Raw genomic sequence first — 16,407 nt, 5'->3', positions numbered from 1 at the left:
AAAGTGACATGGTATAGTGCAGATATATTTGGAACAATACAAATGAGACAGCTCACTCTATCAATTATCCAATGCATGATAGTCTCATACACAGCTGCAAAAGACTTTCATACAAGAATATCAAACCAAAGTCAGCATTTTCTCAAAGCCAGAAAATATGGTTTCATTTTTTTCCAAATGATCTAGTGGTGTGTCTGTGAGCTTACAGCTATTTAACAGGGAAACTACAGAGGTTTTTGGTCAATTTTGTGTTCATCAGTTCATAACCTTATATTTGATACCATAGTTTTTTAATAATTTTTACAAAATTGCCTTTTCACAAATAGACATTTAATACTGGGTGCTTCCATGCTTTGGTGTATGCAGTGCATGCTGGACTGTCTATAGTAAGTAAGCAAGCCCAGCACTAGTTGTGAACTAGTGTGTTCCTAAAGACCAAGGAGCCAGACTGCCCCATCTCTTCTAGAAGAATAAGAGGGAGTGTACCCTCCTCCGGGGCGGACTGACCATTTGGAAACTCGGGCACTGCCCGAGGGCCCGGGGTCAGTAGGGGGCCCCATGAGATGCCCCTGGTACCTTTTTCATAGGCTTTTTTGAATTTGGGCAAGGACACAGGGGCCCCATGATCCCCTATTGCCCAGGGGCCCCATGAGTTGTCAGTCTGCCCCTGCCCTCCACTGTGTATGTTTATTCTAAAATCCTGTTATTCAGGTCTGTCATATCACAGCAGTAATGGCCTATTACTATTATTATATATTATACAGGATTTATGTAGCGCCAACAGTTTGAGCAGCACTTTACAATATAAAGGGAGACAATACAGTTACAATACAATTTGGTACAAGAGGAAACAGAGGGCCCTGCTCATTAGAGCTTACAATCTAGTACTAGACTTGAACTTGCCACCTGCTGGCTGCCAGTTAGTAAGCATGATGTATAGGCAATATTTGATTTTTACCCCAAAGCAATAATTAAAAAATGAAACATCTGTATTTTTTTTCCGGACATAAAGAAAATAAACACCACAGTACGGCATGAATACCATAAAGAGAATACATTTAGCATACATAATAACATGCAGAAGAACAGTTTCAAGAAGTTATCAGAAGATATTTAATATTTGGATGATAGAGATGCTGGAGAGATATTTTAAATAGCGCAGCTGACTTCCTGTCTGGTGGTCATATAGATGAAGAAGCTGTGAAGCAAAGGGAAATTCTAAATCTACTGGGAAAACTCCTCCTGCATTTATATGGGCAATCCCTCCCTCCAAGCTGCTGGCACTAAAACTTCACCCTCAAAAGTGCAAATGAAAATCACAATATAAGTAGTGCAGCGCTCAATCCCTACTAACTCAATCAGTATATGGCATATAATAACACAAATATAAATATATATATATGCGTGATAAATCATACAATAAACACAACCCCTTCCTGATCCTCATCTGAGGTATCATAAATAAGTGCAATGAAGTGAGTCCATCCCTTAAAAGGGATGAGAACAAGTGAAAAAAGTGTAACACACTATAAAGAACTTTCAATCCCCCCAATGTCCATAAGAACCCCCTACGTATATACACATAAAAATCCACAGCAAATTCAGTGCTCCAATTGAACATCACACACATGCAGGTGATAATCTTGTGACCGTGATCATAGGTGCCACTCCTTCAATAGCCTGATTGCCCCCTCACCTTCTTACAAAGACCCCACAGGGCCAGCACGCTTTGTGGATCACCCTTCAATCCTCACAGGTGGTACTCTTCCCAGGTCAGTACCCCACTTATGGTCATCAATAGTGGCACTCTCTCCTCTCCTTGGATGGAGATAGTTGGTAACTGATAAGACTGAAATAATAACTGAAAAGAGTGCAGCTTAAGCAGAGATCACAGGACATTGTCATTTAACATGATTTCTGCCAAGATCAAATGGCATTTTTTGCATTTATCAAACAAATAAAACAAACTCTTAAAAATGGTATATTTGAAGCGGAACTTCATTCTCCCAATCAACATCACATTTTTTTAATGCTTATACTGCTAGCATTAGTAAATAGATAGGAAAGTATAAGGTATTTACTTGTTTAAACTTTCTTTTTTTTTTTTACTTTTTTTCAGTTACTTCCTGGTTTCCATGCCTAGGCAAATTATGTCATACATCCCAGGAGTCTTAAGGATGGGAGGTGGGGTTTTCTTAGCTAAGCACACCCTTCTATTTGCATTTCTAAGCTATGGGAAGATGGATTCCAGGACGTAAATGCTAGTGCCCTTATTTAACATGGAAGCAACAAGAAATGCTTGGGGGTGTTTTTCAAAGTGATTTCTCAGCAAAATAAAGCATGGAGACACGGATGGATGGAGGAGTTTTCTTTGAGTATTAAAAATGAATTAAAGGATAAGTTCATCTTTTTACCAAAAATAATAAATGCACATTTTTTGCAGATAAAAAAAGGTGCATTTTTAGTTTTTGGTTGCAGGAGCCTGGAAACCATTGCACCAGCGATCAGCAGACAGCTGGTGCCATGCAAGTCTCCTGCAGACCTGTCAGTATATCTGCTTGCCAGTACAGGAGGTACAAGCAAGCAGATATACTGACAGGAGAATGAATAACCTACCACGGCGCTCCACAGTGTTATAGTAGTTCATTGAGAACTACAAGCTGACAGCTGCTAAGGCAGTTGGGACTTGTAGTTTCTCATTCACTGTGAATGAGTGACGCAGCCAGGCTGGTGGAGCCATGTTTGTTTTTAAATTTGACAGCTAGCGGGGGGGGGGGAGAAGATCCCCCGTTAGCTGTCAAAGTGGGGAAGCCGGTGTATTCACCACATGTTACACCCTGAATATGGGTGTAACATGTAACATGTTATGAAAGGCGAACTTATCCTTTAAATAACTTTTTTGGTTTGCGGTGCTCTGTTTCAGTGTAGTACTGCTTTAAAACACTAAAGGGGAGCAAATAAGAGAAGCTTACAGCCAGGCTCCATGTACACGGGACACTTCTGAACACTGGAAACCGACCGCTGGAAAACGTAGCTTAAAAAAAGTCTGCTTAGCCGCGTTTGCATACCGCGTTAATGTGCGTTTATGAACGTTTGCGTTTAGAAGCATTTTTTTAAAGATAACCTCAGAAGACCTTCCAAAATGCCCAGAATGCACTGAAAAACAGTAAAAAATTAACTATTTCAGACATTTTGAGAGAACTAGAGAGAGTAGAAGCAGGGAGAGCAGTATGTGTTGAGATTAGCTGTCTTTTTCTTTTTGGGGTGTTTGGATGTGTTCCAGCTCATTTCTGTGCAGAAATTATTGCAGCAGTGTCTAACATATTTTCTTTCATGGAAAACCTCAAAGTGTGGTGTTCCAGGTCCATTGGAGTACCGGGAAAATGCTTTGCATGTATTTTTCATGATGAAAAAAGGCTCTGGCCAGCATCTGGAAATGGAAGAGTTTAAAAAAAACACATTTACAAGCATTTGGCGTTTGAAACACTGATAAAAAAGGGTTAAATACACTTTAGGAATGTCTATTTACCCCTTTTAGTGTGATATTACTAAGCATATTGAGAAGATCTGATATAGTTACTGGTGCACTATATTACACATCAGACCGAAAATATTATATGAACATCTTTCAACCAAATTGTAGCTCTCTTTTTCTTTTGTCATATGGTGATACATAAATATTTCGTAAATGCAATACCCCAGATGAATACTGGCTATTAAAGCAATTGCTAAACATTGAAATCTGTTTGGAAAATGTCTTGTAAGTGCATTTCAGATACTCTGAGAGGATGTGGGCGTATATATGAGAACCATCTGTGAATATCAAACTTCTGACCTTTACATCAAATGAGAGGTTGCTAGACATTAAACTGTCCAGCCCAGCAGGCTTCCTAGTTAACCTAGTTAATGAGATATTCAGACCAAAAGGTCTTCTCATCAGTAATTAAATACGTCTCCATGCTGGGTGACTCTTTCTCTCTTTGACCTATAGAAGGTGCATGTTATGTAAACCTGTTGTTATTCTTGTAATTGAAGAAACTAATTTGCATGCAGACAATATGCTTGCACCAATGCCAAACAGGGACACTGCCATAGCTGTCACCTTGGGGTTTATTTACTAAAGCTGGAGAGTCCAAAATCAGACTCCCTTCTGCATAGAAACCAATCAGCTTCCAGGTTTCATTGCCAAAGCTTCATTGAACAAGCTGAGGTTAGAAGCTGATTGGTTTCTATGCAGAAGGGAGTCTGATTTTGGACTCTCCAGCTTTAGTAAATAAACCCCCTTATGTCAGTTGTCAGTGCATTGTAGTTGTAAGGGCCACCACTAGGGGCTACTCTGAGACACTGCTGAAGTACGGTACGTGGAAAAGGTCACCGATGTGGATGTTTTTTTGCATGGAAAAATCAATGCCAATTATAAGCCCGGGAAGGCGAAACATGTAGGGAGTAAGTACAATTATATAACCAAGTTTGAATCTCAGTTTTACTCTTAGTAGCCATATTTGTGTACTTGCGACAGTGCAAATAAAAAAAGTATCACGTCAGTACTTTTAGTACTGAAATTGTTTTTATGTTTCTGTATTTTTTCCTTTTTTGTTGTGTTTTTTACAAAAATACGAAATAAAAATTATATAACTTTTTATTATGTTTGGTATTCATGTCCATGCACCCTGAAAGTTCCATCTTCTCTATTGAATATTCACATTTATCAATGTACATGACACTATTTTGCATCCTATATTTACATTGACATTCAAGCTTGGAACTTTACAATTGAAGAATAAAAGTGCAGATTTTTGAATGATGTGCCCTCTTCCCCCTTTGCCCAATGGGAAACAGACCTATAATCCCCACATTCAGACCAGCAATGGACAAGAGCATTTTGCTCCATGTATAAGGCCATGTGCTGCTCCTCCCTTTGAGATCTCACTCACTCACTATCTTTGATATGGTACCTAAAGTCTCCTAGGCTTTCCAAATTTGGTCAATCTCCCTCAACTTGTTGGAGAGGATGTGGCCTCAAAAGTACCACTTTTCACTTTTTGTGGGCCACACCTTACCAAATACTGGGAAGATATTTTCCAGGTTCTCTCTAAAATAATTGGGATCCTTATGACCTCCTCACTCAGTTTAGCACGATTGATTGATACAATTTCTTCCCAGTTCCACCAGGTTATCATACATGCCCTCCTGGTGGCGAGATTAACCATAACACTCCATTGGAAGTCTTTCCACGCTCCAGTAGTTACTAAAACCATGATACAAACTCATTACACATAGGAACTAATGATGGCATATGGGAAGGTCAACTATACACATGTGTTCCAAGCATGGCACCCCTGGGTTCACTGGTACCCCACATGGAAGAAAAATATATTTGAAATATATTTTTAAAATATTCTTCCCAAATATATTAACATATATTTGAAATACTACAATTTTGGCCATATTCAATATATTTCAAAATATATTTCAATAAATATATATATATATACTGTATGTTGAAATTCTTCCATATGGGACAGGCATTATACCAGAAACTGATGTGGTTACCAATAAGGTCTCAAGCACTGTATAACTGTTATTTAAACCATGGGGATCTCCTATGGTATTATACAGCCATTTTATCAGCTTCTTGACTATGCATGCTATAACATACTAATTTGCCTTGTTTTTCGAATGCTCAAATCAATCACCTCCTATGTGTGAATACCTCAGGCAGTCATTGTATCTTCAACACTAAGAACTACTGAGATATTCTGTATGCAGCTTTACTTATACTATGTAAGCGATGGATGAAGGAACCTATTATTTTATTTTCTATTTCCTATATAGTATTCCTGTTTGAAATCGAATAATTTATTGAAAGTAAAAGCATTAATCTGAAGGACTGCATTGGGGTAATACAGGGACATTACTCAAAGTGATATACCTCATACTTACTTTATTCTCTTTTTTTAAATGAAAATGAAAAAAATATATAATTTTACATATATATATATACAGTAAGTCCCCTACTTATGAACGAGTTATGTTCCGGGAGCTAGTTTGTAAGTCCAACAAAAAGTAGCGCTTGCAGGCAATGTCTGGGAGCACTGACCAGTGTGTTCTGGTGGGGGGAGTCCCCCTGTCAGAACACAAAAGCACAGCAGGGAGATCGCCGCACCAACATTGCTTGTGTTAGTATGGCGATCTGTAGGCCTTTTCTTCATTCAGCCTGCTGGGTTAAATGATAAAAAAAAGAAAACTAAGTGTGTGTACCCTGCTTTACATGATTTGACATACAAACACACGTTTGCATCTTTGAAAGTTTTTAAGTTAAACCTTCACATGTGGGGGACTTACTGTATAACTATATAGAACAGGGGCGGAATGACCATTTGGAAACTCGGGCACTGCCCGAGGGCCCGGGGTCAGTAGGGGGCCCCAAGTGATGCCCCTGGTACCTTTTTCATAGGTTTTTTTCAGTTTGGGCAAGGACACAGGGGCCTCATGATCCTCTATTGCCCGGGGGCCCCATGAGTTGTCAGTCTGCCCCTGATATAGATAGTATATATTTGTACAAATAAAAATGAGCAGCATCTGCAGGCTATATACTGATTGCTAGCAAGCAGAGCCCTGTATGGAAAAAAGTCCAAAGGGCTATGATTAAAGTGTTGCTAAACCCACAACAGTAAAATCAGTCTGTTTATGCAGTAAAGCATGCTTGTTATACTCGCTGTGGAATCTAAAGTGTAATCCTCCGCATTGTGTAAAAAGGCTGTTTGATCCTGACTTCTCTGATCCTCCCCTTCTTCCAGTGTCCCCCTCTTATCTCCTGATAAGACATATCATATGTAGTCACTCTGCACATGCTCAGTTTGGTGTGTCTTGCTAGAGAGTTTTTTTTTTTCTTGGGAGAGTACATGTGAGAGCACAGGGCCAATCAGCACTGTCCAGACAGAGGTCAGGGGTCCTCCTAGAGCAAAATGAAAACTCCTCCTAAAAGCTTTATCATGTGCACTGTTGGACACTGATAGAAGTCACAAGACTGCTCTAACTGCTGGACACTGATAGAAGTCACAAGACTGCTCTAACTGCTGGTGAGAAATGTGATTTAGCAAGTTTATATTTACTAAAATAATTGCACTTCCATGTTCTGTGTAGTGTGGGAGACCAGATATAGTGAATGCAGGGTCCTGGGTTTAGTAACACTTTAATGTCCAATTGGCCAATATGGATTCAATATGGATCAAACTGTCTTTGAATTTACAAAAAATCTCAATTATGCTGCAACCCCCTTGGACTTTCTTTTATATATATATATATCTCAAACCGGATGAAGATAGTTAAAGAAGAACTGCAGGCAAAACAGTTATTTTCCCATGCAGCGGGGCTGTGCCTGCACTGCATGGGTTATCTGCTTGCTTTGTCCAGGGGTGCAACGAAAAGCTATACTTACCTGATCATTCAATCCTATGGAAAACAGCTCTCCACTTGTCCAGCAGTGGACTGTTCATGGCCAGATCTAGGGGGGTGCTGGGGAGGGCTGTGACCCCCAGATATCAGTTGTGCCCCCCCAGGCTGGGTGCCCCCCTCCTCCCATGTATATTGCCCGCTGAACTCCCCCCCAACCTGGCACTCATGGCAGGTCACAGTTATCTAAAGTAAACAGTCCAGACAGGAGCGGCAGAGAGGAGAGAGTGGGGAGGAGATGCAGGCTCTTTGTGATCTCCACCTCCTGTCATACAAGAGATCCTCCATACAGCAGGTTACATAGGATCACTATTACATCAGACAGTGCACAGCTTTATTACCCCCCCCATCCACATTTCCAAGCAGGGGTGGACTGACCATTTGGGAACTCGGGCACTGCCCGAGGGCCCGGGGTCAGTAGGGGGCCCCATGAGATGCCCCTGGTACCTTTCATGGGCTTTTTTGGGTGTGGTTTGAGTGTGAGTGAGGACACAGGGGCCCCATGATCCCCTATTGCCCGGGGGCCCCATGAATTGTCAGTCCGCCCCTGTTTCCAAGTGTTCACTTTGGAGGAGATGGGGGAGGGTAATAAAGCCGTGTACGGTCTGATGTAATAGCGATCCTATGTAACCTGCTGTATGGAGGATCGCTGTTATGACAAGAGGTAGAGATCACAGAGAGCCCGCATCTCCTCACTACTGTTGTCCCTGCATGTAAGATTGGGGGAGGGGAGCTTGTGGAGGAGGGGTGGTGGGGGGGCTGTTTGTGCTGGGAAGGGTAATTGGGGGGGGATGTGTTAGGAGGCAGGATTTTGTACTAGGGGAGGGGATTTGTACTAGAAGGGGAGATTTGGGGGGAGGATTTTCACTGGGGGGAGGATTTGTGCTGGCAGGGGGGATTTAGGGGGGAGGATATGCACTAGGAGGGAAGACTTGAGGAAAGGATTTATGTTAGGAGTGGGAATTTGGGGGACAGGGTTTGTGCTAGGAGTGGGGGGAATTTGTACTAGGTGGGGGATTTGAGGAGAGAATTTGTACTAGGAGGGGGGATTTGAGGAGAGAATTTGTACTAGGAGTGAGGATTTGGGGAGAGGATTTATGCTAGGGGGGGATGGGGGGTTTGTACTAGAAGGGGGAATTTGGTAAAGTATTTATGCTAGGAGTGGGGATTTGTACTGGGGGATTGGGGAGGGAATTTTTACTAGGAGGGGGGGATTTGAGGGGAAAATTAGTACTAGGAGTTGGGATTTGGGGGAGATGGTTTGTACTAGGAGGGGGGATTTGGAAGAAAAGAGGATGTGTGCAAGGAGAGGTGAGCATGTTGATTAGTGCTGTTTTTTTTGGGCAGGAGGTGCAGTTTGCCACCTTGACCTTGAGTGCTAGATGACATTGTCCCGTCACTGCACACAAGGCACTCAACAGATCTCCTCCCCACACATAACACATAGCTGAGATCAGATTCCCCACAGTATCGATCTGCACAGGGGCAGACTGACAACTCATGGGGCCCCCAGGCAATAGGGAATCATGGGGCTCCTGTGTCCTTGCCCACACTCAAAAAAAACCTAAAAGGTACCAGGGGCATTTCATGTGGCCCCCTACTGACCCCGGGCCCTCGGGCAGTGCCCAAGTTCTCGAATGGTCAGTCTGCCCCTGGTCTGCACAATGTGTAACTAGCTGCAGTGGCAGTTCTGACCTGTGAAATTCCCTGATTGGATAGCCAGCTATACACTGTGTGGAGGGATACTGATCTCAGCTATGTGCTGTGTGGGGAGGAGGAGATCTCTTAAATGCCCTGCCAGCAGTGACCCTGCCCTCAACTCTGCTGACCACTATCTTCTGCCATGCTGGCTCCTATACCCTGCCCTGCTAACCCCTGTCCTCTGCACGGCTGACCCCTATCTTCTGCCATGCTAATCCCTGTACACTGTCCTACAAACTGTCCCTTGCCCCCCTGACATTTTTTACTGCGCTTCCAAATCAGACAGGCTAGATCCTGCCCTGGGACTGTTCCTACTGTCCTCAAATCCAGAGCCAGTCTATGGGCGTGATGACATCAGGAACAGTCCATTCACAAGACCACTAGGGTGCGGGGGGGGGCAGGGGTGGTGGGGACCGGTCTCACGCTCAGAGGATCTGCTCTTCAATCCCCTAAACAATAACGAGCAGTTAACCCATGCAGTGCAGGCACAGCCCCATTGCGTAAGAAAATAAACATTTTGCCCAGAGGTTTTTTTAAACTCCAGAACAACTTTTCATGTTCTTTTAATAAGAACTGCTGTTTAGTTTTTATTGCCTGTGCCAGCCTTAAAGACATCTTATTTCACTTCATGTTCAATAGACACAACAGAAAGTAAGAGAAAAGTCTCCACAGTAAGAAGGAAATTGCCCCTTTCACTGGAACAGGAGTCTCCATTGACAAATGAATCCTCATCTCCTGATATAGTGTCATCTGTAAAATGTTAGATTTTTGGAGACAGCAGCACCAGGAAAGAAAATGGGAGTGAATGCATCACAAAAACACAGAAAACTGATCGAGATTCTATAACTTTACCACTCTTTCCAAATCTAGAAAAAAGTTACTATGTTAACTTTCAGAAAATGCCAAACATTTTGCAGACCTCACAACACTCTGCACACCCCACAAAGTGTAAAACAATATCTATATTCTGCAATAAAATGCATACTCCACGTGAAATGTTGGAAGATTATTTTAAAAAGGTGCATATCTATTATATTTATTGCATCATTACTAAGCGTGTGATTAAATATTAAAAAAGGCAATTTCACCACTAACATTTGTTGAAGTAGACTGTAAAAAATTGACCATTCATGAACTATAATGTTCATCAGATTTTGTAGAAGATAGATGATGATTTGCTCTAACTTCATAATGATTGTTTTTGAAAATTCATTTTCAGTAAAACGCTGGAAGAAAAAAAATCAAGTTGCTCATTGTAATGGAAGTTTGTACTGAGTCTGCTCAATACAAATATACCAACACACAATTCTAGGAGTAATGGTGAGCCAACAATCCCCTACCATCATTAAAGTGTATGTCCAGCCTAAATTTTTTTTCATAGTTTTAAATAAAGTAAGGACATAACCCTTCCTTAGTTTATTTAAAACTATGAAAAAAAATGGGCGCCCATTAAACCACTGTGAGGTTTAATGGGACCATCAAAGAGATTTTTCCTCCCTTGCTAACAATATATTACTAGACAGGAAATAATGGAACATCACAAAGAGAAATAAAATGCTTTTCTTTAGTACATAGTTACATAGTTAGTCTGGTTGAAAAAAAAGACAAAAGTCCATCCAGTTCAACCATTAAAAAAAAAAAAGGGAGTGCTAGAACTCCTATCACATTTTTATCTCTGTCTATGTCCTATTTGCAGATTTTACCTCGCTTCCTGTCTAATGTAAGCAGGAAAGGAAGCGAGCGTTTTTGTTTTCTAAAAATCTAACAAGGGTTCTAATACCATGCAAAACTAAATAAAGTGTTATGATCAACAACACTTTAAGGGATCATTACAATAAGTGGCCATTTGCCTCATCCTAATACTATGTATTACATACACCATCTGATTTCTTGCATTGTGATAATAATAATATCAACAAGAACATATTTTCATTGAATAAGACCGGTGTATAATACATGCAATCCATACATATTATCATTGGTTCTTTGGTTTATGCTCTTATACTTCCCGAAAAAAAGCCCCACTATTACACATTACTCATTTCATTTTTAGAACCTAAAAAAACAAAATCCTAAATATTAAAATTATAAGTGAGGTCAATTCCTTAAAGAGTGGTGCATGGAGCTTGTACATTGAGGGTCCCAATTATCAAATACTGGCTGGTATGAAACAACACTGTGCTGGTCACTTTACACTGAGCACCACTTCAACTCCATCAGCTCCATCCACCATGGAGGACAGCCACAGCAGAAGGTAAGAAAACAGGTTTCAGCCAAAGCATAGAGAAAACTGAGAGCACAGATTAACATTATCATCCCAGGGTCAAGAATAAGTAGAAATCCAGAGACATGCCAACCCCACTGTCAGATGGAGGGAAGACACTATACCTCTTCTGCTGACTGTTTTCCCAAATGTCCATGCCCTGCTGTAGTAGTGTACCTTATATATATATGATAGCAATGAATAGAGCTTTAGAGTACACAGGTGCTGAGGCAGCAAGTGTGTCTATCGCATTGTCTCCATCAGAGTTCACATGAATAGCGTGAGCTGGGCATCCACTGAGCCCATCAGACACTGGTCTGCCTTACAGCTCGACAGCTCATTTTCAGAAGATTAGTGATTAACTTTGGGTCAGCATGTTCAGATTGCCTCACTCCGCCACCTCATGCCAAATATGTCAGATCTACTGCAGCTCTCAGCATTTTCTAAAGTAACAATTTCAATCCCTACATCCAAATAAACAAGACAAACAGAATCAACTTCAATGTATATCTGCTCACTTTTTTGTTTCTTAAGGCAATGTATCTCAAGTAATTTTTATGTATGCCTTTTTTTTTTTTTTGTACAAAGATATACAAAGTATTAGTGTACGCGAGTAGCCCCTATAGTGTCTGTATGTATTGCCCAGACCTAATAAACGTATATCACTGCTTTACCAGCATATTCATTATTCTTAAAAAACACCTAAAACTATCAGATTTTGCATAAGATTTATTTGAACTGTCAAACTTATATATTTTTTTAAAACAACTTTATGGAAAGAGACAAAGACTCAGAAATGTTTTAAAGTGGTTGTAAAGGCTGCAGATTTTTTTTATGCAAGGTAAAAAACCTTCAAACCTTCTGTGTGCAGAAGTTCCCCACAGCCCCTCCATTATGCTCACCTGAGCCCCCTCTCAATCCAGAGATATGCATGGGAGCGTTGGCTGTCCCTGGTCACTCTTTCCTCATTGGCTGAGACACAGCAGTGGGAGCCATGGGCCAGTGAGCCAATGAGGAGAGAGTGGAGGGGGGACAAAGCCACAGCTCTATATGTCTGATGATGCATAGAACGGGGCTTGGGAGCGAGCACGCACCAGTGCCCCTATAGCAAGTGGCTTGCTTTTGGGGGCACTGATCTAGATGGAGGGGCCAGAAGCACCAGTGGGGGACCTGAGAAGATGAGAATTGGGGCTGCTCTGTGCAAAACCATATACGAATGACATTATATCTCTTCAGGGAAGCCTATCCCTCCCTCAGCTAATAATGGAATCTTCTATTCCTCCTACCAGTCCATCCCACACAGTTATTACCTTTTGTACCTCTTAGATTGTAAGCTCCCAGGATCAGGCCTTCCTAACCCTCTTGTATTGAACTGTATTGTTGCTGTATTGTCTCCCCTTATATTGTAAAGCGCTGAGCAAACTGTTGGCGCTATATAAAATCTGTATAATAATAATAATGTTAATGAACCTTTATAATCACTTTAAGGTATGAGAACAATTTATTAATTCTTTTTCAGCCCTGACCAAGCAAAACTTGTGAAAAAAGTTTTCTTTGTCCTTTTGGTACACCATTAGAAGTCTTTGCAATAACTCCTAGTAAACTTCCATCATTTACCTTGTATGGCCTTTTAAAGGCCTATGGTTGTTACAGTATGGTTTGTGTACTTAAAAAAAAGATCTAAAATAAAATCTATTGTAAGCGGATTGCAGCCAGAAATAGATATATAAATCACTATAAGAAATGATCTACTGTTGTATGGCTGCATAGGTGGGGTTGCCACTGACCAGATCCAGAGATCCCATGAAAAATTAAGGTGTAAAAAGAATTGAAAAAAAAATGAAAAAAAGAAATACATATATAATCAGTATAGATAGTGTAGAAATAAGCCACCGCACATGCTTATAGGGATAGTGGACCAAATGCAATCCATGAAGTAGGTACAGTATGTAGAATATCAAGCTGGCAAGCAGGTGCATTCCGTGGGACTTGCAAAAGCAGGAATTTCAAACATGGTTTTATTATTGTCAAAATAAACAGTTTTCAAGTGTACAGAATATACTGTAATAAATAAAAATATTCCCTTCCCATAATAAGCCCTGAGTGCCAACAATGACTTTGGATGATCTGGATGACGTTTGTGTTCAATGTGCAAACACCAAATGCTCAGGTAAGTGAATGCAATGTAATTTAAAGTTTTAGTGATTGCAACCTGTGAAAGTTGCTGCCATGCTAATTTGTGCCCTCCTCAACCCAACTTTATGTTATCCTAATGTTACACTACCACTTTACATGGCCCATTTTTCAGTGTCATAAAGTAGCACTGAAATAGGAATGTAACCCTTCTAAAGTAAAACACACTATATGCTCACTTGGAGCTTTAGCAAAATAACATATGAGTGAAAACATCGCCAAAAGAACTTTATAGAAATGATATTATTGTTTTATATTCAAGCTGCTAAACCTCACCCTCTAACAGAGGTAATAGTGAAAATCAGAAAAAAGGTAGCGCTTACTTGATTTAGTAAGCGCTACCTTTTTTCTGATTTTCACTTGGAGCTTTACCACTCCACTACATTACATAAAAGTCACACTAATGTGGTATCATTTGCATCAGAAGACTGGCACAAATTAAGCTGGGAAAAAATTACTTCCTGTCCTGAAAAAACAATGTATAATAAGTTGGGATAGACTACAAATGGTTCAAGGTATGACACCCAGAACTGGGACATCGGCTAAATGAAAAAGGTTTATGTAGAAAAAGGCATAAAGTAGCTAAAAAAGAAATATATAATTTTTTTTAGGACAAACAGTGCTTTCTTTTTGTGACATTGTCTTCCAAAAATTATTTTTATTTTATTCTTCATGTAATCCATAGACAAAAATGTAACAAATAAAAACCTCACACTTTTTATAATCTTATCAGTGTTAGTTTAAAAGATATATTGTTACTATAGATAAAGTGTATAAATGTTATTATATAATTTTCCGTGTTTAAATTTACTCTAAAATTATGATTCTGGTATAAACCATTGTGGTTATTTACTAATGAGGCTTTTTTTCTATTTTGAGCCTTTTTCTAAGATGACGTTATACAAAAATGAACAAATCAAATAAAAAAAAAAAAGTTTAAACATTAATGGTTAGAAACACATAAATAAGCAAAGAAATCAGCAGGAAAACAATAGCTAAGCAAAGAAGAGGAAGAAAGTGCTAATTGTGTTGGTGGGGAATCCCTCCCATTGTGTTATAATAACTGATAGCAATAATTGCATTTAAAATCTGACAGGATGGTTGCACCCAAGTTAATCGTTCAATCAGCTTGGTTACATCTAGCCTGCCCATACATGCCAGCTTCTAATAAGTAGGTTGAGATTCAACAGTCTATGGCTGGCTTAAAGATTAAAAAGGGGTTACATGAGAAAAAATATATATTTAAAAAAAACTTTTTTTTATTACTTGTCAGGTTGCTTTAAATGACATTATAAGCAGATTGAAACTCATCCATTCAATTTACAGATGACTGAAACAAAGTAGATACAAAAGTGACAATGTTATATTGTATCTCTGTATTTAGCATCTAGACCGGGTGTCGGCAACCCGCGGCTCCAGAGCCGCATGCGGCTCTTTTTCATCTTTGCTGCGGCTCAGGAGCACACTGCCCACCAGGTGACAGGCAATAGGGTTTCAGTGGTCGGCAAGCCGCGGATCGCAAGCCACATGCGGCTCTTCTGTGTGCCGGGCGCCCGCTCCCCTCCCTCCTCTCGGGCGGCCGCCTCAAAAGTCAGGACTCTTTTAATCCGGCCCGCGGAGCGTGGAACATTAGCTGTCAGGATGTAGGCGGGGCAGCCAGGATGTAGGCGGGGCAGCGTGACGAACTCCTCTCACAGTCTGCCCTGAAGACCGGAACACAGCGCGGGAACACAGCGAGAGGAACGCGCGGAGCAAAGGTAAGTGAATAGAGACAATATGGGGAATTAATTACTATAGGGGGGATGAATTACTATGGGGGATGAATTATTATATGGAGGATTAATTACTATGGGGGATGAATTACTATGGAGGATGAATTACTATATGGGGGATGAATTACTATGGAGGATGAATTACTATATGGGGGATGAATTACTATGGAGGATGAATTACTATATGGGGGATGAATTACTATGGAGGATGAATTACTATATGGAGGATGAATTACTATATGGGGGATGAATTACTATGGGGGATGAATTACTATAGGGGGGATGAATTACTATATGGGGGATGAATTACTATATGGGGGATGAAGCTAACTGCACGATCCTGTATATACAGTTGCAAGAAAAAGTATGTGAACCCCTTGGGATTACGTGGAGTTTTGCATGAATTGGGCATAAAATGTGCTCTGAACGTCATCTAAGTCACAACAATAGAAGAACACAGTCTGCTGAACATAATACTACACAAACATTAAATATTGCCATGGTTTAATTGCACATAACACGTAAACATTCACAGTGCAGGGAGGAAAAAGTATGTGAGGCCCTAGATTAATTACTTCTCCCAGAGCTAATTGGAGCCAGGAGTGAGCCAACCTTGACTCCAATCAGTGTGATGATATTGGATGTGTTGCTGACAGCTGTCCTGCCCTTAAAAAACACACACCTGTTTTGGGTTTACTGGTTTCAAGAAGCACTGTCTGATGTGAACCATGCCTCACAGAAAAGAGCTCTCTGAAGACCTACGATCAAGAATTGTTGACTTGCATGAAGCTGGAAAGGGTTACAAAAGTATCTCCAAAAGCAATGATGTTCATGTGTCCACGGTAAGACAGACTGTCTACAAATGGAGAAAGTTTAGCACTGTTGCTACTCTCCCTAGGCGTGGTCGTCCTGTAAAAATGACTGCAAGAGCACAGCGCAGAATGCTGCATGAGGTAAAGAAGAATCCCAGAGTGTCAGCTAAAGACCTACAGAAATCTCTGGCACATGCTAACATTTTTGTTG

The 16,407-nt window shown here is 40.6% G+C and overlaps 1 protein-coding gene across 1 annotated transcript in view; it reads right to left on the bottom strand.

The window, feature by feature from the left end:
- Window positions 1–11,590, bottom strand: part of CRYBB3 (crystallin beta B3) — a 36,176-nt gene extending 24,586 nt beyond the window's left edge. Inside the window, exon 1 of the mRNA XM_089684115.1 lies at window positions 11,545–11,590. The gene's annotated coding sequence lies outside the window, so the exon portion shown is untranslated. The remainder of the gene's footprint in view (window positions 1–11,544) is intronic.
- Window positions 11,591–16,407: the final 4,817 nt, after the last annotated feature.

This window comes from Staurois parvus, unplaced genomic scaffold (genome assembly GCF_062004578.1).
Source record: "Staurois parvus isolate SC_StPar_1 unplaced genomic scaffold, SC_StPar_1.0 ptg000336l, whole genome shotgun sequence".
Classification (NCBI taxonomy): Eukaryota; Metazoa; Chordata; class Amphibia; order Anura; family Ranidae; genus Staurois; species Staurois parvus.
This window is presented reverse-complemented; position numbering and strand designations above follow the sequence as displayed.